The following is a 22,930-nucleotide window of genomic DNA, read 5'->3' as shown; positions in this document are numbered from 1 at the left end:
TCTCACATGAATGCAGAATAAGACAGGACTTTCTCACAAAGCTGAGCACAGTCTTCCCAGGCGGCACTAGAGGTAGAGAGCCCACCTGCCAATACGGGAGACGAAAGAGACTCAGGTTCCATCCCTGGGTCAGGAGGAGCCCCTGGAGGAGGGCATGGCAACCCGTCCAGTACTTTTGTCTGGAGAACTCCATGGACAGAGGAGCCTGGCAGGCGACAGTCCAGAGGGTTGCAAAGAGTTAGACACGACTGAAACAATTTAGCACGCACACGTGCAAACTAAGTTTACCATACAATCCAGCAATTCCAATCTTAAAGGTTCACATGAATGAGGTGAAAACATGTTTGCACGAATTTGCACAAATTTTTACAACAGGTTGATTCATAATTGCCCAAACTGGAAGCAACCACCTTCTTTAAATGGTGACTGGTTAAATAAGCTATGTTCTTCCTGTACAATGAAATAGTATGCAGCATAAGACGAATGAGCTCTCAAGCCACAAAATATATGTGGGAAACTTAAATGCATATTGCCGAGTGAAAAAAGACAGTCTTTCCAAAAAGGCTATGAACCGTGTGATTCCAATCAAATGATATTTTGGAAAAGGCAAAGCTATGGATACAGTGAATAGGTTATCATTTGCCAGGGTGTGAGGCGGGGAGATATGAATAAACAGAGTGCAGAAGACCTTTAGGGTAGTGAAAGCACTCCACATGATCTTATAATGATAGTCAGTGATGCCAGGAGTCCGGGGGATGGAGAAACACACAGGTGGACCGCAGGAGATTTCTATGGTGGCGAATCTGTTCTATGTGGTGTTGTAATGATGGATGCATGAGATTATGCACTTGTCAAAAGCTGTGAAATTTACGCTTATTCCTTTGATCAGGCTTATCAAAGACTTTGTATTTATTAGCTTTTACCAAGAATTAGCATTTAGTTTATACTTTTTTATATAGTTAATTCTTTTTCCTCTTAATTTCTTCTTTTTATATTTTTGCATATTTTGTGTCTTCTACATTCTTTAAATGAATCCACGGCATATTTCTTTATGGTTTCCTAACAAATATATTTAATATTAGAACATTTCACCTGAGTACCACTTTATAAGATACGAACATGCAGACAGACAAACACATATTGCTGTCATTATTTATTTATAAATATTTGTAATTTACACCCAGATTTCCTCTATGACTGTAGATATTTAGAAGAGTATAATAGCATTGTTTCCAGAAAATATGGCTTGCACTGACTCCTGATTTGGTAAATTTGTTGACACATTCTCTAAGATATAATAGAGGGTCAGTTTTTAGTGCATGTTTCATTAAATTTTTAATGGAACAGAAATTATTTTGCATATATAAAGTCTTACACATCTATTTCAAATACTTCTTGAATTTACATGAAATTTAGTTTGATATATATCAAAGTTATGCTGTTAGGTGCCTTGAGGTTTATAACTCATATTTTCCTGATGAAACTTGCTTTTTACCAACATGACTTTATCTCACTTAATGCGTTAACTGCTATTTTCTCTGGAACTAAAATTGGCACATACCAATTTTTAATAGTTGTCAAATATAGTTTTTCCTTCTTCCCTTTTAAAACTGTAATACAAATATAAAAAATAAATGTGCTTTTGAGATGTAATTACAAAACAACTTTTCTTTCTATATATCTATCCCTTTAAGTGTAATTTAAGGTATCCCCTGCTCCTGGATGAAAACTCAGACATATCATATATTAAAAATATTTTATTTAGTAATAAAATCTTTGATCATGCACTAAATGATTTCGGTCATTCAAATGTCTATTTCCATGTAGGAAACAACTTTCAATCTCCTTACAGTTGTTACTTCTCATCGGGTTAAGGCCCCGGGTTTGGGGGAAGCCATTCATCAGAAAATGGGGCTTTCTTTACTTTTGCTCCTTCAAAGGTCAGTTTTAATTCCAATCCCAAAGAAAGGCAATGCCAAAGAATGCTCAAACTACTGCACAATTGCTCTCATCTCACACACTAGTAAAGTAATGCTCAAAATTTTCCAAGCCAGGCTTCAGCAATATGTGAACCGTGAACTTCCAGATGTTCAAGCTGGTTTTAGAAAAGGCAGAGGAACCAGAGATCAAATTACCAACATCCGATGGATCTTGGAAAAAGCAAAGAGTTCCAGAAAAGCATCTATTTCTGCTTTATTGACTATGCCAAAGGCTTTGACTGTGTGGATCACAATAAACTGTGGGAAATTCTGAAAGAGATGGGAATACCAGACCACCTGACCTGCCTCTTGAGAAACCTGTATGCAGGTCAGGAAGCAACAGTTAGAACTGGACATGGAACAACAGACTGGTTCCAAATAGGAAAAGGAGTATGTCAAGGCTGTATATTGTCACCCTGCTTATTTAACTTCTATGCAGAGTACATCATGAGAAATGCTGGGCTGGAGGAAGCACAAGCTGGAATCAAGATTGCCAGGAGGAATATCAATAACCTCAGATATGCAGATGACACCACCCTTATGGCAGAAAGGAAAGAGGAAGTAAAAAAGTCTCTTGATGAAAGTGAAAGAAGAGAGTGAAAAAGTTGGCTTAAAGCTCAACATTCAGAAAACGAAGATCATGGCATCTGGTCCCATCACTTCATGGCAAATAGATGGGGAAACAGTGGAAACAGTGTCAGACTTCATTTTTTTGGGCTCCAAAATCACTGCAGATGGTGATTGCAGCCATGAAATTAAAAGACACTTACTCCTTGGAAGGAAAGTTATGACCAACCTAGATAGCATATTCAAAAGCAGAGACATTACTTTGCCAACAAAGGTCTGTCTAGTCAAGGCTATGGTTTTTCCAGTAGTCATGTATGGATGTGAGAGTTGGACTGTGAAGAAAGCTGAGTGCCGAAGAATTGATGCCTTTAAATTGTGATGTTAGAGAAGACTCTTGAGAGTCCCTTGGACTGCAAGGAGATCCAACCAGTCATTCTAAAGGAGATCAGTCCTGAGTGTTCTTTTGAAGGACTGATTCTGAAGCTGAAAGTCCAATACTTTGGCCAACTCATGTGAAGAGTTGACTCATTGGAAAAGACTGATGCTGGGAGGGATTGGGCGCAGGAGAAGAAGGGGACAACAGAGGATGAGATGGCTGGTTGGCATCACCAACTCGATGGACATGAGTTTGAGTGAACTCTGGGAGTTGGTGATGGACAGGGAGGCCTGGCATGCTGCAATTCATGGGGTCACAAAGAGTTGGACACAACTGAACAACTGAACTGAACTGAACCCTCCTACTTAATGCCCCTTTATCTCAATAGTGATAATCTCTGACTTGAAGTGGAGGGAATGGGCAGAGGTCAAGGAGCAGGAAATTTCTGACTTACTAGTACCATTGTAGTGATCTACCAGCAGAACTCTGTTGACCTGGAAAATCTTTAAATCTGGTTATTCTTCCTCTCCTGAATCAGTCATGGACCCATCTTGGGAGAGTCTCTCAGATACATTTCTTTGATGTGGGTAAATCTGTCTCTATTTTATGACTGCTTCCTCTTTCTTGGATCTACAAGCATTCTCTGACACCTATCTGTACATGGTCTGCCAGTCCTCCAGACTCCTTCTTGGGCAGGACCTAAAATGACTTCATGCTAGTGCCCTCTTTTCCATGGCCCACAGAACACGCTTTATTAATCTTATTTTTAAATTAATTTCAGAAGTATGGGTCATACTACAAAGCCTGCTCATTTATTCCATCATCAAAACACCTAACAAAGCCATCTCTTGCCATTTAAATTTCAAAAGATGGAGTCGGATACACCAGATACCCCAAATTCTTGGGATTCACATAGTAAGTTCTTCAAGTGGTCTTCTTGAGGAATTTCTTTCATTTTGGGGTGGAACTCTCCAAAAATTCTCTACTTATCCCTAAATCTAACCCTTTTCTAACTTACTGGTGGGCAAAAGATGGAAAGGTTGTATAACGACTCTAGTCACCTCTCTTGAATGATCCAGCATCCTATATTATTCATGGTTTATGTGATTCACCCCAAATCATTTTAACACTCTGTTACACAATCTTTCCTTATAACTTACTTTTAGATATGTGTACCTCAGGGTTTTTCGGTGAAAAGAACAGTAGTTGCAAGATTAGTTAAGCAGAATAGAAATTTATTTAAGAATATTAAATAGCTCACAGAGTTTGTTCACAGAGAATGACCAGATACTCAGACTCAAGGAGGTTCCTCAGTGGCTCAGATGGTAAAGAATCTGCCTGCAATGTGGGGGACCCAGTTTCCATCCCTGGGTTGGAAAGATCCATGGAGAAGGCAATGGCAACTCACTCCAATATTCTTGCCTGGAGAACTCCATGGACTGAGGAGCTTGGTGGGCTACAGTCCATGAGGTTGCAAAGAGTTGGACATGACTGAGCGACTAACGCTTTCACTTCAATTTCAGACTCAAGGCCTACTTAACAGGAAAAGCTAAACCACAGTGCAAGGGCTGCACTAGCGAAGAGTAGAAATGCTGCTTCTTTTCAGCATGGATACCCAAGTCTCAGATCCCACCGGAGGCTAAATGCCAGACTGCAACTAACCTCTGCGAAAGCCAATGACTCTCACTCAAAGACTGAGAGCTGTTTTGCCACTCCCCGGTTTATCACACACATCTGCGATAATCCCGGAAGATGTTGGGAATATCTACTCTGTAAATGAGAGACTTACAATAGAGAGAGTCTCCAAAGAGGACAGCTGTCTAAAAATGATGAGTGTTTCACAAAAAGATGAGTGTCTACTTCGTTATATCATCTTCAAATGGTAATACCGGATTCTTTTTAACGAGACAGCATGACCTTAATTGAGAAAATTAGCACATTCACACTTATTGTGATATTGAGATTATTCCTGTAACCACACTTAATATTTTCGAACACTTTCCCCTCCTTTTTTGCTTTTTAATTATATATATATATATATGGCTATGCTGGTTTTTGCTGAGCACAGGCTTTCTCTAGTTACCATGAGCAGGGGGCTCTGTTTTGCTGCTCACGGGCTTCTCATGGTGGCTCCCGTTTTGCAGAGCATGGGCTCTAGAGCCTGGGCTCCAATAGTTGTGTCTCAGGGGCTTTGGTGTCACACAGCATGTGGGATCCTCCAGGACCAGAGATCAAGCCCAAATCCTCTGCATTTGCAAGCGGATCCTTAACTGCTGGACCACCACGGGAATCCCTGAGAATTTTATCTTTATTATTTTATATATTTTTAAATTTTTAATTGTAGGATAATTGCTTTACGATGTGGTGATGGTTTCTGCTGTACAACAGTGTGAGTCAGCCATAACTGCACATGTATCCCCTTCCTCGTACACACTACCTCCCCCTCCATCTCACCCCTGTAAGTCATCTCAGAGCGCTGGGCTGAGCTCCTAAATGCACATGTATCCCCTCCCTCGTACACTTCCCCCCTACCTCACCCTCCATCTCACCGCTCTAAGTCATCTCGGAGCGCTGGGCTGAGCTCGCTGCCACGCAGCAGCTTCCCACCAGCTGTCTGTTTTACGCGTACGCAGCGTACATACGGCACCGCTACTCTCTTGGTTCATCCCACCCTCTCCTTTCTGCACTGGGTCCACAGGTCCGTCCCCTACATCTGCATCTCTGTTCTTGCCCTAAAAATAGGCTCATTAGTACTATTTTTCTAAATTCCATATATAATGAGTTACTATATGACAATCCATTTTTGGTGAATGGTTTAGCTTTTATTCTTAAAAAAATTTTTTTTCTTTTTGTTAAATTAATGCATACATTAGTAACAAATCAACTAGTACAGAAGGGTTTATGAGAAAAAAAAGGAAAAAACTCTTGGAACTTTATACTCCCCATTCTCCAGATGATCTAAAATTTGGTTTTAGTTTTTTTCTAACAAAAATACCACAATGCTGATAGTTATTATATTTTTAATCTCTGTTTCTCTCTTAATTTACATAAAGTTTAGAAATTTCTCACTTAAATATTCCCTTAATTACTTTATAATACACATTAGATTTTTGGAAGAGCATTATAAGTACTGTAGATTTCTTTGTTGTTGTTCAGTGGCTAAGTTTCCAACTCTTTGCGACCCCATGGACTGCAGCAAACCAGGCCTCCCTATCTATCACCATCTCCCTCAGTTTGTTCAAACTCATGTCCATTGAGTCAGTGATGCCATCCAACCATCTCATCCTCTATCATCCCCTTCTCCTCCAGCCTTCAATCTTTCCCAGCATCAGAGTATTTTCAAATGAGTCAGTTCTTCGCATCAGGTGGCCAAAGTATTGGAGTTTCGGCTCCAGCATCAGTCCTTCCAATGAACACTCAGGATTGATCTCCCTTAGAATGGACTGGTTGGATCTCCTTGCAGTCCAAGGGACTCTCAAGAGTCTTCTCCAACACCACAGTTCAAAAGCATCAGTTCTTCAGCACTCAGCCTTCTTTATGGTTCAACTCACACATAGTTTCAGAGAAGGCAATGGCACCCCACTCCAGTACTCTTGCTTGGAAAATCCCATGGACGGAGGAGCTTGGTAGGCTGCAGTCCATGGGGTCACTAAGAGTCAGACACGACAGAGCGACTTCACTTTCACTTTTCCCTTCCATGCATTGGAGAAGGAAATGGCAACCCACTCCAGTCTTCTTGCCTGGAGAATCCCAGGGACGGGGGAGCCTGATGCGCTGCCATCATGGGGTCGCACAGAGTCGGACACGACTGAAGCGACTTAGCAGTGGCACAGCACACACAGCTTAATAGATATTATCATTTTTATCATTGGACTTTTAGACAACTTACTATCAGCTCTTCTTAAGGCTCATGCTGTCTTCTCTCTTGGTTTACTTGCAAATTTTAATGGAAAATTTCTGGAATATCTGTGAGTCTTTCTCATTTCATTCTTCAGTACTGAAAAAATTCTCCTTTAGTATTAATAATTTTTTTCTTATATCTTCTTGGCTTTCTCATCCTGAGACCTCTATTGTTTTCATGTTGAGTCTCTAGGATAAGCTTTTATGTGTCTTATATGTCCTCTCACTTTTTCACTTTGTCTTTTCCCCCACTTTTTTGGATACATTTGTCCTATGATAGCCTTCTAGCCTCCCAACCTCTGCCATATTACACGCTGAGATCATCTGGGATTTGAGATCCAGATGGCTAGGTTATTATCTTCATAGATTGCGCATAAACAATTTTTTAGAATTAGCTAAATGTTTTATGCATTTCTTTGGACTGAAGTTTTGTTTGCTTATTTGCTGGTTTATCTCATGATTTTATTGTGCATACATATGTGTGCACCTATGCGTATTTATTTTTCAGTTCTTTTACTAATGATTTTTTCAGAGTTTATATGTGGCAAATGTTTTTAGAGCTTTTAATCCTAAACCTCTCTGTAGGCCTTTCAAGTTTCATGCCATTTTCATTGAATATAAAATTTTAGGTTCAAAATCATTTCCTTCAGAAAATGTCAACATTTTACTCCAGTGTTTTCTAATTCATATGGTTTTTGATGAGAAGCATGATATCAATTTGATTGTCATTGCTTTGTAGAAAATCTATTTTTATGTCTCTGGAAACTAAATTTTCTCATTATTCTCAGTGTCTTTAAAATATCTCCTGAAAACTGAAATTATTGCATATACTCTGCTTGATATTAAGTTTACTTCAAAAACTAAAAAAATCATTTATTTCATTAGCTTTGAAATTATCTTATACCTTTTGTGTTAATAATTTTCTCTGCTCCATTTCTTCTCCTCTACTACAATTTCAAATTTTAGATGGAATTTCTCTTGATATTTTTATATTTTATTTCTAAGACTCACATGATTTTTTAAGGCATATTATATTAGCCTATTCTTTTGAAAAAACATTTAGGAGTATTATCCTGTTTCCTTATCCTAATTCATAGATATTTCTGCAATAGTGATATGAGTGGAATAAGATATACTCTTTGCTATAATTCTGACTGCAGAAGTTTCTAAGTCCTGTTGAAAGTTGCCCTATACCTGAGTGCACATCAGCTTCTCCCAGTCACTTGCTATTTTAACATGTCCCACTGAACCAGGTCACAAGGGAACAGGTAATCTACCCAGGTGTGCAGGACCTATTTCCTTGATTTACCGGATTCACCATTGTCCTTGGGTGCCCTCCTCTCACAGAGTCTTTGGCTCTTAGATTTGAATGTCTGTAGAACAACAGCATCTGCCACAGCTTTCAGTGTTGCTATGTATCCAATTCTATCTGCTTTATATATTTTTTAAGAATTTCTTGAAATTTCTGCTTCACTGAGTTTTTTCTTTTATTTTAGCGTAGTAATTATTTAATTCTTTTAAAAATCAAATGTTGAGTTAGCTATGTGCTCTCATTTTACTGTCTTAATCCAGTTTCCCTGGAACACATTCAAATATATTGTTTTTAAGAAGGATATTCTTGGTACCAAGTTCATGCTCAATACCATTCATTATTTTTATAGTCCTGAAGTCTGACTGGAACAATATAAGCATGATGGCCAAGAACAGAACAGGTCAGGGTTTGAAATGGACTTTGGCTGAGTCTTGGATATTATAATTGCTATTATTTTTTCTGTTTTTATTTTTTTGTCCAGAATAATTAAATGATCACTTTCACAAAGTGGATAGTCAATCCCTTTTAAAAACACATCATCTGAATATTGAAAAGCCATTACATTTAAAGGAGAAATTGTTTAATCGCACATGCGTAGTTTCATCTGCAAGTTGCATCCACAAAAAATAAAAACGTGTTCGAACTTCAAAGTGGATTGTAGAAGAATCAGAATAATTTTGAGAACTCTGAGGTGATAACTTTTCTTTTACCAATTGATAACAACTTTTTTAAATGAAGTAAGCATTTAATAGTCAAAGCAATAGTATCTAAGGCTAATTGGTTTGGTCTTTTGATGTTTGATAGCAGACTATTTAATTTTAGAAAATTTTCCGAGTGCAGTAGAGAAACACCGTACTATCAGTGGTACTGCCTGGGAGATAACAGCCAGGAACGTGCCAGGCCAAGGACTTGAACGAGTTGAGTTTTATTTACTTGGTCAATATGATAGACTGTCACCTCTCAGCCCTCTGCAGTCAGTATTAGCTCAGAAAGAAGAGATACAGTTATTAAAGCCTAGCTCTCTTTTTTCTTCAGGAGTGGGATTGACACTACAGGTTTATGACCAAAACTGAAAGGTAATATTGTATGTAAAAGACCGTTAACGGTGCAATCAACTTTAGATCTTTCGTATCAGCAAACTCCGGGAGATGGTGAAGGACAGGGAAGCCTGGCATGCCGCAGTCCATGAGGCTGCAGAGGTGGACACGACTGAGAGCCTGAACAGCAGCAAATCAGAACACTTGCAGGTGGGTGATGATCCATACGTCTCTAAAAAAGAGAATGGGAATGTAAGTGACCAAATAATAAATGGATAAAGATGCTTGGAGTATGCTAGAGATCATTTATTCCAGGGACCCTTAACCAGCGGTCCATGGATCCTCAGAGCCTGTGACTCACTTGAATCTAAATGCAGGACTTGGTAGCTGCACATGCATATCTAGCTTTCACTGGGCTCTCAAAAGCCATGTCAGACCCCCAAACTATGTAATCTGTGTCCTCAGTGATTAGTGACCAAGGGTCTATAAGTTTGTAGAAGTCTGACCGATGACTGAGCTGTGTAGGTCCCCAGGAATACTTGGGCTTGTTGACATCAAGACCTTGTTGACACGTGTCTCATTTTCTACCTTAAGCCATTATTTGAGTCTAAAGGTTTTCTTATCAAATCTACAAACATAAAACAATATAAATTATACTGCTCGACCCACCTTGAAATGCAATACTTGATACCCAAGCTTTAGATTTAGTAGGGAAATACATCGCAGAACAATAGAGGATGTGATCTCTATGATAGCATTATTGTCTGTTTTCCATTTATTTTACATCAACGGTTTTTATATTAACATTATTTTTATAATTTTTCTAACGCTAAAATAAATGCTCTTGAAAAGTGCACCATCTGTGCTTTGTCTGATTATCTGGTCCAAATGGAATGGTTGTCAAATTCTGAGTCCCTTTTATTTTTATGAAAATAAAAAGAAGCTTCACTTCCTACTCAGCTTTATGAGTGAATCAACGAGAAGTCATCTACTGCATAATCTTCCCCCTAGAAAGTGATAAATATTTACAGTATATAATGAGATTTCATGTCAAAAATTGATGGTATTTATTGTGTTTTAATAAAAGCAGATTTTGAAAACATTAGTTTTATTAAACAAAAAAAGAATATTGTTTTAAAAATTGCCATTTTCATATTTGCTTTTTCTGTGGAGACCTTATATAGAAAGGCAGATTTTTAGCTAACTATATTACTATGGAAATCAGCTCCAACTGAATAGAAATAGTACAAAATAATGAAAACGCTAATACATCTTTACACATTGTATTATTCATCTATCAATTACTTTCCCTATTGTGGGCCCCACTCTTCAGGTTTGGCTGCTTAACAGTCATATTTTTCCAATATTTATTCTCAATTTCTTTTCTCAATCTTGATCCTAAGAATTAACTAAAAAAGAATATTTAAAAGGTCATGTTGTCCCTTCCTGTGCAAATCTGGGAGATAAGGCTGTTACTAACGCATTTTCTAATTTTTTAAGTAAATGTTAAGGGGAACATTTGGTTCTCTTATGAAAAGCTTTTCACAAACAGGTCAAATATGTTACAGGTGGTGGAAACACAGACTCTCCTTTCTAACCTGCCTGGGTCCCCCAACTCCTGAGCAAGTGGGGTTGAAAGGGTCATCTCTAACGTTGGTTAGAGGATCACCTAACACTCTGCGTTTTAGAAGTTGATATTTTTCCTATGGTGAAAAGGTTCTAAGAGATTGATATACAGAAGACTGGTTTCTACAGTCAATGATGAGACTATCTGATCACAAGTGACTCTACATGAGAGAGGATAGCTAAAATTCTTTTCAGTGTCTGCTATAAATAATCAATGGATAGTGACCACAACTAACTGGAAAATGCAGGCTCACATGGACACTAAGACTTGCACTTCAAAACAATATTGTGCTGGTCACACGTGTGCTAAATTCAGTCAGTTGTTGCTGTTCAGTCGCTCAGTCGTGTCCAACACTTTTCGACCCCATGGACTACGGCACACCAGGCCTCCCTGTCCTTCACCATCTCCAGAGCTTGCCCAAATTCATGTCCATCGAGTCGGTGATGCCATCCAATCGTCTCATCCTCTGTCGTCCCCTTCTCCTCCTCCCAGCAATCTTTCCCAGCATCAGGATCATTTCCAGTGAATCGGCTCTATGCGTCAGGGGGCCAAAGAATTGCAGTTTCAGCTTCAGCATCAATCCTTGCAATGAATATTCAGGACTGATTTCCTTTAGGATTAACTGGTTTGATCTCCGTACTGTCCAAGGGACTCAAGACTCTTCTCCAACACCACAGTTCTTCAGCGCTCAGCTTTCTTTATAGTCCAGCTCTCACATCCATACGTGACTACTTGAAAAACCATAATTTTTACTAGATGGACCTTTGTTGGCAAAATAAAGTCTCTGCTTTTTAATGTGCTGTCTATTTTGGCCACAGTTTTTTCCTAGGAGCAAGTATCTTAATTTCATGGCTGCAGTCACCACCTGCAGTGATTTTGAAGCCCAAGAAAATGAAGTCTGTCACTGCTTGCATTGTTTCCCCACCTATTTGCCATGACATGATGGGACACGATGCTATGATTCATTCCTTGAATGTTCAGTTTTGAGCGAGCTTTTTCATTGTCCTCTTCACCTTCAAGAGGCTCTTTAGTTCTTCTTCTGCCATAGGTGTCACCTGCATATCTGAGGTTATCGATATTTCTCCTGCAGTCTTGACTCCAGCTTGTGTTTCATCCAGCCAAGCATTTGCTTCATCCAGCCTAGCATTTCACATGATGTACTGTGCGTATAAGTTGAATAGGCATGGTGACAATATGCAGCCTTGAGGTACTCCTTTCCCAATTTTGAACCAGTCCGTTGTTCCTTGTCCAGTTCTAACTGTTGCTTCTTGAAATTTCTCAAGAGGCAGAAAAGGTGGTCTGGTATTCCCATCTCTTTAACAGTTTTGCACAGTTTGTTGTGATCCACACAGTCAAAAGCTTTGGCATAGTCAATACAGCAGAATAGTTGGTTTTCTCGAATTTGCTTCTCTGTGGTCCAGTGGACGTTGGCAATTTCATCTCTGGTTCTGCTGCCTTTTCTAAATCCTGCTTGAACATCTGGAAGTTCTCTGTTCATGTACTGTTGAAGCCTCTCAGAGAACTTTCAGCATTACTTTGCAAGCATGTGAAATTAGTGCAGTTGTGCAGTAGTTTGAACATTCTTTGGCATTGCGCTTTGGGATTGGAATGAAAACTGACCTTTTCCAGTCCTGTGGCCCCTGCTGAGTTTTCCAAATTTGCTGGCATATTGAGTGCAGCATTTTCACAGCATCATCTTTTATAGGATATAAAATTGCTCAGCTGGAATTCCATCACTTCCACTAGCTTTGTTTGTAATGATGCTTCCTAAGGCCCACTTGACTTCACACTCCAGGATATCTGGCTCTAGGTGAGTGATCACACCATCGTGATTATCTGGGTCATGAAGATCTTTTTTTTGTATAGTTTTTCTGTGTGTTCTTGCCACCTTCTCTTAATATCTTCTGCTTCTGTTCTGTCCATACCATTTCTGTCCTTTATTGTGCCCATCTTTGCATGAAATGTTCCCTTTGTATCTCTAATTTTCTTGAAGAGATCTCTAGTCTTTCCCATTCTGTTGTTTTCCTCTATTTTTTTGCACTGATCAATGAGGAAGGCTTTCTTATCTCTTCTTGCTATTCTTTGGAACTCTGCCTTCAGATGGGTATATCTTTCCTTTTCTCCTTTGCCTTTAGCTTCTCTTCTTTTCTCATTTATTTATTTGTAAAGCCTCCTCTGACAACCATTTTGCCTTTTTCCATTTTTTTTTCTTGGGTATGGTTTTGGTCACCACCACCTACCATGTTGTGAACCTCCACCTGTAGTTCTGCAGGTTCTCTATCTATTAGATCTAATCCCTTGAATCTATTTGTCACTTCCACTGTATAATTGTAAGAGATTTTATTTAGGTCATACCTGAATGGCCTAAGTGGTTTCCCCTACTTTATTCAATTTAAGTCCAACGTTTCCAATAAGGAGTTCATGATCTGAGCCACAGTCAACTCCCAGTCTTGTTTTTGCTACTATACGGAGCGTCTCCATCTTCAGTTGGAAAGAATATAGTCAAACTGATTTCATTATTGGCCATCTGGTGATGTCCATGTGTCCATTGTATATCACAATAATCCAAGTCTATGCCTCTACCACTAATGTCAAAGTAGCTGAAGTTGAATGGTTCTATGATGACCTACAAGTCCCTCTAGAACTAACACCAAAAGAAGAAGTCCTTTTCATCATAGGGGTTGGAATGCAAAAGTAGGAAGTCAAGAGATACCTGGAGTAACAGCCAAGTTTGACCTTGGAGTACAAAATGAAGTAGGGCAAAGGGTAATGGAGTTTTACCAAGAAAACACATTGGTCATAGCAAATTCTGTTAGTGGGGTCCCAGCTTTTGACCCCCACGCTACACAATATGTCAGAGCTTATGAGACTGCCTTGGTCTTTCTGCCATTCACTCATCTGTGAGTCTACTTGTAATTTGATGGATGTATTTCCCCCTCCCCATAAATGTTTTTTCTTGTTATATTTATTCTTCACTGAGGGTTTTTTCCAAAATAAATAAGATACTCACGTGATTCAAAGAGAGGAAAATAGAAAGTGATGGACAGTGAGAGCCTTTCTTTCTTCTACCCTTTCCTTTATGCATCCAGTCCCCATCCTGATTTCCATACCCTGACAGATAACTTTCATTACTGGTTTTGGTGTTTCCACAATGTTACTATATTTGTAAGCAAGCCAGTAAACATATACACACAGACTCTCGTGTTCCCCATTATAAACAAACTATTTTATGATATGCATATATTTTTCCTTTTTAAAACCAGCTTTTAGAAAACCACTTTTTATTTTAAAATAAATGCATGAATGTATAAAAATACATTAATACATACACATTTTTAATATAAATCTACCCTATTCACACATACACACACACACACACACATATAAAATGTTTCATCATTCTTTTATACAGTTGCATTATATTTCTTTTCAAGTTATATATTATAATTTATCTAACTAGTTCACTACTAGTGAATAGTCACATGATTTTCAAACATTTTCTATTACAAAATATCCTCTACACATCACTTGGTATGATAGCAATCTGTAGGCATTATTTTGCACTTGTACAGGTGTACCTATAAAGTAAAGAGTGGGAAAATGATGGCCAGGTCAAAGGTTAAAGTATTTATTAATATAATTTTGAAAAATATTCCTAAATTACCCCTAGAAATCACACTAGTCGGGTCAATATCTGTTCTCACTATATCTAGTCCACTATTTTGCAAATGAAAGGTGCCATTAAACTGCTCAATTTTTCATTTTAATAGTTAGCAAAAGCTATTCTAGTGCAGTTTTAGTGCACATTTTAAGACTGAGCACCTTCTCATGTGTTTTAAAGCAATCTATGTTTATTTTCTCATTAATTTTGAAAATTAAAAGATAAAACATACCAGTATCCTGTTTCCTAGTTAATTAATCCATGTTGTAATTATCACACAGCAAGCACTCACAGGCCCTCCGTGGCAGACTCTCACTCTTGAAATCAGTATTTGCCGGGGTACTTCCTCTCCAGGCTTTGGTGGCTGAAGCACTTCCGTTCCCTCCTCCGTGTCAGTACATGATGCTCCCCTCCGTGTTCATCTCACCCTCCTCCTGAGCCAGCGGGTCAGTTGAGACCTGTTGTTTCATGGCAATAGTAGAAGCACACAGGGCTTGCCTTCTTGCACAAGCGAACTGCAAGCCTCTACTTATCCCATCTGCTGGCTTCCCATTTGCCAAAGAAGCCACACATCTGAGCACTCAGTCTAGAGGCAGAGGACACACACAGGGAGAGCTGAACAAGCGGGATCGGCATTCAACCTGCCAAACTCCCTCTGCTTCCCTTCAGTTTGCTTTTATTCCTTTTCCTGACTTTGTTGGGTTTGATACCTATTCATGACTCTAGTTTCTACTGACTTTAAGTATATGAAGATTGTGAACCTTCTAAACCCTGTTTTAACAACATCCCATAAATTCTGTTTTTATTACATTTTTTATATATGATGAGATCTCATTTTTTAAATTAATATTCAACCTAGACTTTAAGAAAATATTCTTACTAATTTCAGTTAAAAGGGCCTCTTTGTTGTCTAGTTTTATTGCATGAGGGTTAAAGAAGGTTGTGTCTGAGATTCATATTTATTTTCAATTCAGAATAGATTAAGAATTTTCTGTTGGTCTAATATGTGGCAAATTTCCCCACATATTCCCAGGATAATTCAAAATTAATAAGGTACATGATTATCTTATCAATTAGCTCTACCTTATTGTTTATGTTATTTCAATATTCTATATACTTAAGTAGAAAGGAGCAAGATGGCAGAGAAGAATGTGCACTCATTTCTCCTGTGAGAACTCCAAAATTGCAGCTAGCTGCTGAGCAACCATCGACAAAAGAATGCTGGACCCCACCAAAAACATATACCCCATGTCCAACAGCAAAGAAGAAGCCCCAGCAAGACGGTAGGAGGGGTGAAATCACATTTAGAATCAAACCCCATATGCACCAGAGATGCTTAGAGGGCTCAAACAAAGCCTTGTGCACACCAGGACCCAGAGGCCCCACAGAGACTGAGCCAGACCTGCCTTTGAGTGTTTGAATATCTCCTGCTGAGGCACGGGTCAGCAGTGGCCTGCCACAGGGGTAGGGACTCTGGATGCTGCAGACCTGGGTCATTCAGTGGATGGCATAAGCCCTCTTGGAGGAGGGTGCCATTAACCCCACCCTGGAACTGCCAAGCAGATGACCCAGATACTGCAGAACAATTATACCAAAGAAATTCTCACACTATTAAGAAAGTTCTCAGACCCACAACAGATTTCTCAACCTGGGCATTTGGCAAAGGGACTGAGAACCCAAAGGGAATTTGACTTTGGAGGCCAATGGGATTTGAGTACAGAACTCACAGAGGACTGGGAAACAAACAAAACCCTGTGTCACCAGGAACCAGGAGGAAGGAGCAGCACACCACCAGAGACTGACCCAGACTTGCCTGTGAGTGTCCAGGTGTCTCTGGAGAAGGCGTAGGTAGACAGTGGCCTGCCGCAGGGGCAGGGCACTGATCACAACAGTGCACGCACGAGACCTTTTAAGGACGACACCATTATCTTCATTCCTCCTACCATAGTTTGGTCTCAGGTCAAACAACAGGGAGGGAACACAGCCCCAGCCTTCAACAGAAAACTGGATTAAAGATTTACTGACCATGGGCCCATCCATCAGGACAAGACCCAGTTTTCCCCACAGTCAGTCTCTCCCATCAGGAAGATTCCATAAGCCCATTATCCTTCTCCATTAGAGGGCAGAGAGACTGAAAACCACAATCACAGAAAACTAACCAATCTGACCACATGGACCACAGCCTTGTCTAGGGCCCCCCAAGACAGACGGGTCATGCTGGAGAGTTCTGACAAAATGTGGTCCACTGGAGAAGGGAATGGCAAACCACCTCAGTATTCTTGCCTTGAGAACCCCATGAACAGTATGAAAAGGCAAAAAGATAGGACACTGAAAGATGAACTCCCCAGGTTGGTAGCTGCCCAATGTGCTACTGGAGAACAGTGGAGAAATAGCTCCAGAAAGAATGAAGGGATGGAGCCAAAGCAAAAACAATACCCATTTGTGGATGTGACTCGTGATGGAAATAAGTTCAGTACTGTAAAGAACAGTATTGCATAGGAACCTGGAATGTCAGGTCCATGAATCAAGGCAAATTGGAAGTGGTCAAACAGGAGATGGCAAGAGTGAACGTCGACATTCTAGGAATCAGCAAACTTAAGTGCACTGGAATGTGTGAATTTAACTCAGATGACCATTGTATCTGCTACTGTGGGCAGGAATCCCTCAGAAGAAATGGAGTAGCCATCATGGTCAACAAAAGAGTCTGAAATGCAGTATTTGGGTATAATCTCAAAAATAACAGAATGATCTGTTTGTTTCCTAGACAAACCATTCAATAGCACAGTAATCCAAGTTTATGCTCCAACCACTAATGCCAAAGAAGCTGAAGTTGAAAGGTTCTATGAAGACCTACAAGACCCTCTAGAACTAACACCAAAAAAGTTGTCCTTTTCATCATAGGGGACTGGGATGCAAAAGTAGGAAGTCAAGAGAGACCTGGAGGAACAGGCAAGTGTGTCCTTGGAGTACAAAATGAAGCAGGGCAAAGGCGAACAGAGTTTTTCCACTAGAACACACTGGTCATAGCAAACACCCTCTTCCAACAACACAAGAGACGAATCTACACATGGACATCACCAAATGGTCAATACCAAAATCAGATTGATTATATTCTTTGCAGCCAAAGATGGAGAAACTCTATATAGTAGCAAAAACAAGACCGGGAGCTGACTGTGGCTCAGATCATGAACTCATTATTGCAAAATTCAGACGTAAATTGAAAAAGTAGGGGAAACCACTAGACCATTCAAGTATGACCTATATCAAATCCCTTATGATTATACAGTGGAAGTGACAGATAGATTCAAGGTATTAGATCTAACAGATGGAGTGCCCGAAGAACTATGGATGGAGATACATGACATTGTACAGGAGGCAGGGATCAAGACCATCCCCAAGAAAAAGAAATGCAAAAAAGCGAAATGGTTGTCTGAGGAGACCTTGCAAATAGCTGTGAAAATAAGAGAAGATAAAGGCAAAGGAGAAAACAAAAGATATATCCATCTGAATGCAGAGTTCCAAAGAATAGCAAGGAGAGATAAGAAAGCCTTCTTCAGTGATCAATTTGCCTTGATTTGTGGACCTAATATTCCAGGTTCCTATGCAATATGGCTCTTTACAGCATAGGACCTTGCTTCCATCACCAGTCACATCCACAACTGGGTGTTCTTTTTGCTATGGCTCTGTCTCTTCATTTTTTCTGGAGATATTTCTCCACTGATCTCCAATAGCATATTGGGCACCTACTGAGCTGGGGAGTTCATCTTTCAGTGTCCTATCTTTCCCAAAAAAAAGCAAGTAGAAATTAGAAAGCCTTCCTCAGTGATCACTGCAAAGAAATAGAGGAAAACAATAGAATGGGAAAGAATAGAGATCTCTTCAAGAAAAAGAGATACCAAGAGAATATTTCATGCAAAGATGGGCACAGTGAAGGAAGGAAATGGTATGGACCTAACAGAAGCAGAAGATATTAAGAAGAGAGGGCAAGAATACACAAAAGAACTGTACAAAAAAGATCTTCAGGATCCAGATAATCACGATGGTGTGATCACTCACTACATTCAGACTTCCTGGAATGTGAAGTCAAGTGGGCCTTAGGAAGCATCATTACCAACAAATTAGTGGAGGTGATGGAATTCCAGTTAAGCTCTTTCAAATCCTAAAAGATGATGCTGTGAAAGTGCTGCACTCAATATGCCAGCAAATTTGGAAAACTCTGCAATGGCCACAGGACTGGAAAAGGCCAGTTTTCATTCCAATCCCAAAGAAAGGCAATGCCAAAGAATGCTCAAACTACCCCACAATTGCAGTCATCTCACACACTAGCAAAGCAATGCTCAAAATTCTCCAAGCCAGGCTTCAGCATGAACCGTGAACTTCCAGATATTTAAGCTGGATTTATAAAAGGCAGAGGATCCAGAGATCAAATTGCCAACATCTGCTGGATCATTGAAAAAGCAAGAGAGTTCCAGAAAAACATCTGTTTTTGCTTTATTGACTATGCCAAAGCCTTTGACTGTGTGGATCACAACAAACTGTGGAAAATTCTTAGAGTTGGGAATACCTGACCACCTTATCTGCTTCCTGAGAAGTCTGTATGCATGTCAAGAGGCAACATTTAGAACTAAACACAGCACAATAGACTGGTCTCAAATAGGAAAAGGAGTACGTCAAGGCTGTATATTGTCACCTTGCTTATTTAAGTCATATGCAGCGTACATCATGAGAAACACTAGGCTGGATGAAGCACAAGCTGGAATCAAGATTGCTGGGAGAAATATCAATAACCTCAGATATGCAGATGTCACCACTCTTATGGCAGAAAGTGAAGAACTAAAGAGCCTCTTGATGAAAGTGAAAGAGGAGAGTGAAAAAGCTGCCTTAAAACTCAACATTCAAGAAACAAAGATCATGGCATCCGGTCCCATCACTTCTTGGCAAATAGATGGAGACAAAATGGAAACAGTGAGAGAGTTTATTTTGGAGGGAGCTCCAAAATCACTGCAGATGGTAATTGCAGCCATGAAATTAAAAGACGCTTACTCCTTGGAAGGGAAGTTATGACCAACCTAGATAGCATATTTAAAAGCAGAGACATTACTTTGCCAGCAAAGGTCCGTCTAGTCAAGGCTATAGTTTTTCCAGCGGTCATGTAGGGATGTGAGAGTTGGACTGTGAAGAAAGCTGAGCGCCGAAGAATTGATGCTTTTGAACTGTGGTGTTGGAGAAGACTCTTGAGAGTCCCTTGGACTGCAAGGAGATGCAACCAGTCCATCCTAAAGGAGATCAGTCCTGGGTGTTCATTGGAAGGACTGATGCTGAAGCTGAAACTCCAATATTCTGGCCACCTGATGCGAAGAGCTGACTCATTGGAAAAGACCCTGATGCTGGGAAAGATTGAAGGCAGGAAGAGAAGGGGACGACAGAGAATGAGATGGCTGGATGGCATCACCGACTCCATGGACATGAGTTTGAGTAAACTCTGGGAGTTGGTGATGGACATGGAGGCCTGGCGTGCTGCGGTTCATGGGGTGGAAAAGAGTCAGACACGACTGAGTGACTGAACTGAACTGATGTACTTAAGTATTTCCATCCACTTGATCTGACACGGGCCAAGAGAGGTAATTAATGTTTTTCACTAGTGCTTTTTGTCTGTTTCTACTTCTATCATCTGTAATTTATACGTTATAAATGTTTGGTGCATAGATCGTTGTAACTTTATTATGTCCACTGTAAATAACACACTTCTGAACTATTAGGCTTTCTTTTTTTGTTGTAGTTTGGCTGATATCTCTACTTTATTTTTGTTTGTATTTTCTGGTTTATAGCTCTATTTTTTTTTTTTTTTAGCCTTTCTGGGATAATTACTTAATTGAATCTATACTGCGCACCATAGAATTGGGTTCTGTGATCCTTCTGGAAAGTTTCTTCTTTTAAAATCTAAGCCTTTTAGTAGGTGAGTTATTGATATAAACTTCCGTTTTGTCTTTATTCCATGGTGTTTCTTGTACTCCCTTGTCTCTGTGATTTTGAAGTCTTTCATTTCCAAGTCTCTTTTCTTTGCTTTTTCTGTGTTGCTTTTCTGTTATTCAAATTATGTGGTTTTTTTTTTTTTTTTTTTTTAAATTTTATTTTATTTTTAAACTTTACATAATTGTATTAGTTTTGCAAATATCAAAATGAATCCATCACAGGTAGTTGTGATCTTTATAATAATAAAGATTTGTTTGAGACCCTTAGACTTGTATTTCTAAATTCCCTGCTATGAATAATGACGAAAAATTAAGATATTTCCTCTTCCTTTTCCTTCTACTCCCTCTTTTCTCTCTGCTGACTTTAGTTACTAATTCTATTTATTTTTAATAAGTAAGAGAATGAGTTTATGGGGTTTCTGACTCCCTTTCTCCCTTGCCTATCCATTTTTTATTATATAATTTCTACATGGTCAAGGCACATAATATTTATATTTATTCTGACATCTCAGCCCCCATACTTTTCTTGCCTAGGTTCTACAAGTAAATACTTTCAATATTTATTTCTAGTGCTTTGGTCACTGGTTATCTAGTTACTTTTTAGTTGGCTAAAATTCAGTGAACCCTGCAGAAAAGCTCAACATCACAATATTCTCCGAGCTCTTGCAAGGCCAAAACAGTTCGTAGATTTTATAATTAAGTAAAATTTTGGCAGTTAAACAGTAGGGCTTCCCTTGTAGCTCAGTCGGTAAAGAATCTGCCTGCAGTGCAGGAAACCCAGGTTCGATCCCTGGGTTGGGAAGATCCCCTGGAGAAGGAAATGGCAATCCACTCCAGTGCCCTTGCCTGGAAAATCTCATGGACAGCGGAGCCTGGTGGGCTGCAAAGAGTCGGGGTCGCAGAGTTGGGCACGACTGAGCGACTGACACTTACTCACTTAAACAGTCTTCATCTCACACTCTTTCCTTGGGTATCTTGTTGCTCACTGCCTTTATGTAGTAAATGTTGATAAGCAGAAATGCAAGACCAGTAAGAATTTTTAAATTTTTCCCCTTAAATGCTGCTACAGTGGTGGCTCCTTTTCCCCCTCCTCTTCTTCCTCCTTTTTCTTCATTTTTAAAGTTCAAGTGTAAGTCTTCAAGTTGACCATACTGGATCCATTTTCCTCATTTACTCGGTGTCCTTTGAAAATGTTGAATTTTACTCGAGCCTTGTGATCCTGGAAAATAGCAAAGATTAAAGACATGTCACCACCCTTTTGTATTCTGGGAAACTACTTATTATAAAGAGTTTCCCTTCGGTATATAACTTGGAAAAGAGTCACAGATTACTTATGACAGCAGAGACATTGGCCTTCCAAATTCCCATCCTTTGCCGCATAAATGGTTAGATAAACTGTATTGTCCTCACTGATCAGTCACAGCGAAATGTTTGTGAACTGAACTTTGGTTTAATTTCTCTCCTTCCCCAAGGTATCTGAACTTTAACCCATCCTCTGCCTAAACCAGCACACAACCCAGCTTCAAGGGCTGCAGGAAAATAGGCCGACCTTAAAGTAAAATACTCCCTGATCACAGAGATTGCCTCTGCTCCTGAACCATCTGGGCACAGGGAAACTTAAATCTTGCCTCTATCCTAGGTGCTAGTTATGAAAATTTACATGGTTCTAACTTGTATTCAAGTCCTCAAATTCTCAGGGTAGTCTATTATGCTGTCTGGGATTAAACATAGATGGGAGATGAAGCCTGGAGAAAGAGTGAAATACTCAAGATGCCTTTGCTGGGATACATCATCATCCAGTTTTCTTTTGTATCCCCCATTCTCTCCATCTTTCTTCCATTTCATGAAGTCTTATCTACCCTCAATGGTAGGAAAAACTGAAACAGATCTCTTATTCTACCTGTTTTTATTTTGAACTTAAAACAGGGCTTCAGAAAGTCAAAACTTTTCTTTTTCTCCAGTTTTCCTGCATTTTCCTCCCTTGACATAATCAGTACTAAATGAGAAGTCATCGATGCTTGAACGTGGTGTAAGGAAGTGAGAGACAGGAATTACAGAGGAAAGAGCAGAATAGCAGTCTGCACATGGCTGTTAGCTGGGAAATAATTCTGTTAATATTACAAAAGAGCCTTGAGTCATAGACACTCTCATCAGTTCCCCTGTTCTCCCAGGGCCCAAAAATCTGCAAGAGATCTGGATGAGTTTGGGGAGGAGTATCTGTGTTCGGTAGCTATCAGACATGCGTGGATACCACCCCATCCTGGAAGGGGTCATCTTTCCCTCCCAAACTTGGACACTGGTAATCAGAACATGCCCAGACATTCTCCCTCTCCCAGTCAAGGCTAAGCTTGCTGCTGTTTAGTTGCTAAGTTGTATCCAATTCTTTGTGACTCCATGGACTGTAGCCCACCAGGCTTCTCTGTCCATGGGATTTCCCAGGCAAGGGTACTGGAGCAGGTTGCTATTTCCTTCTCCAGGGAATCTTCTTGACCCAGGGAT

The sequence above is a fragment of the Bos mutus genome, chromosome 1 (genome assembly GCF_027580195.1).
Source record: "Bos mutus isolate GX-2022 chromosome 1, NWIPB_WYAK_1.1, whole genome shotgun sequence".
In the NCBI taxonomy this organism is placed as follows: Eukaryota; Metazoa; Chordata; class Mammalia; order Artiodactyla; family Bovidae; genus Bos; species Bos mutus.
The sequence above is the reverse complement of the archived record's forward strand: the minus strand, read 5'-3'. Positions refer to the sequence as shown.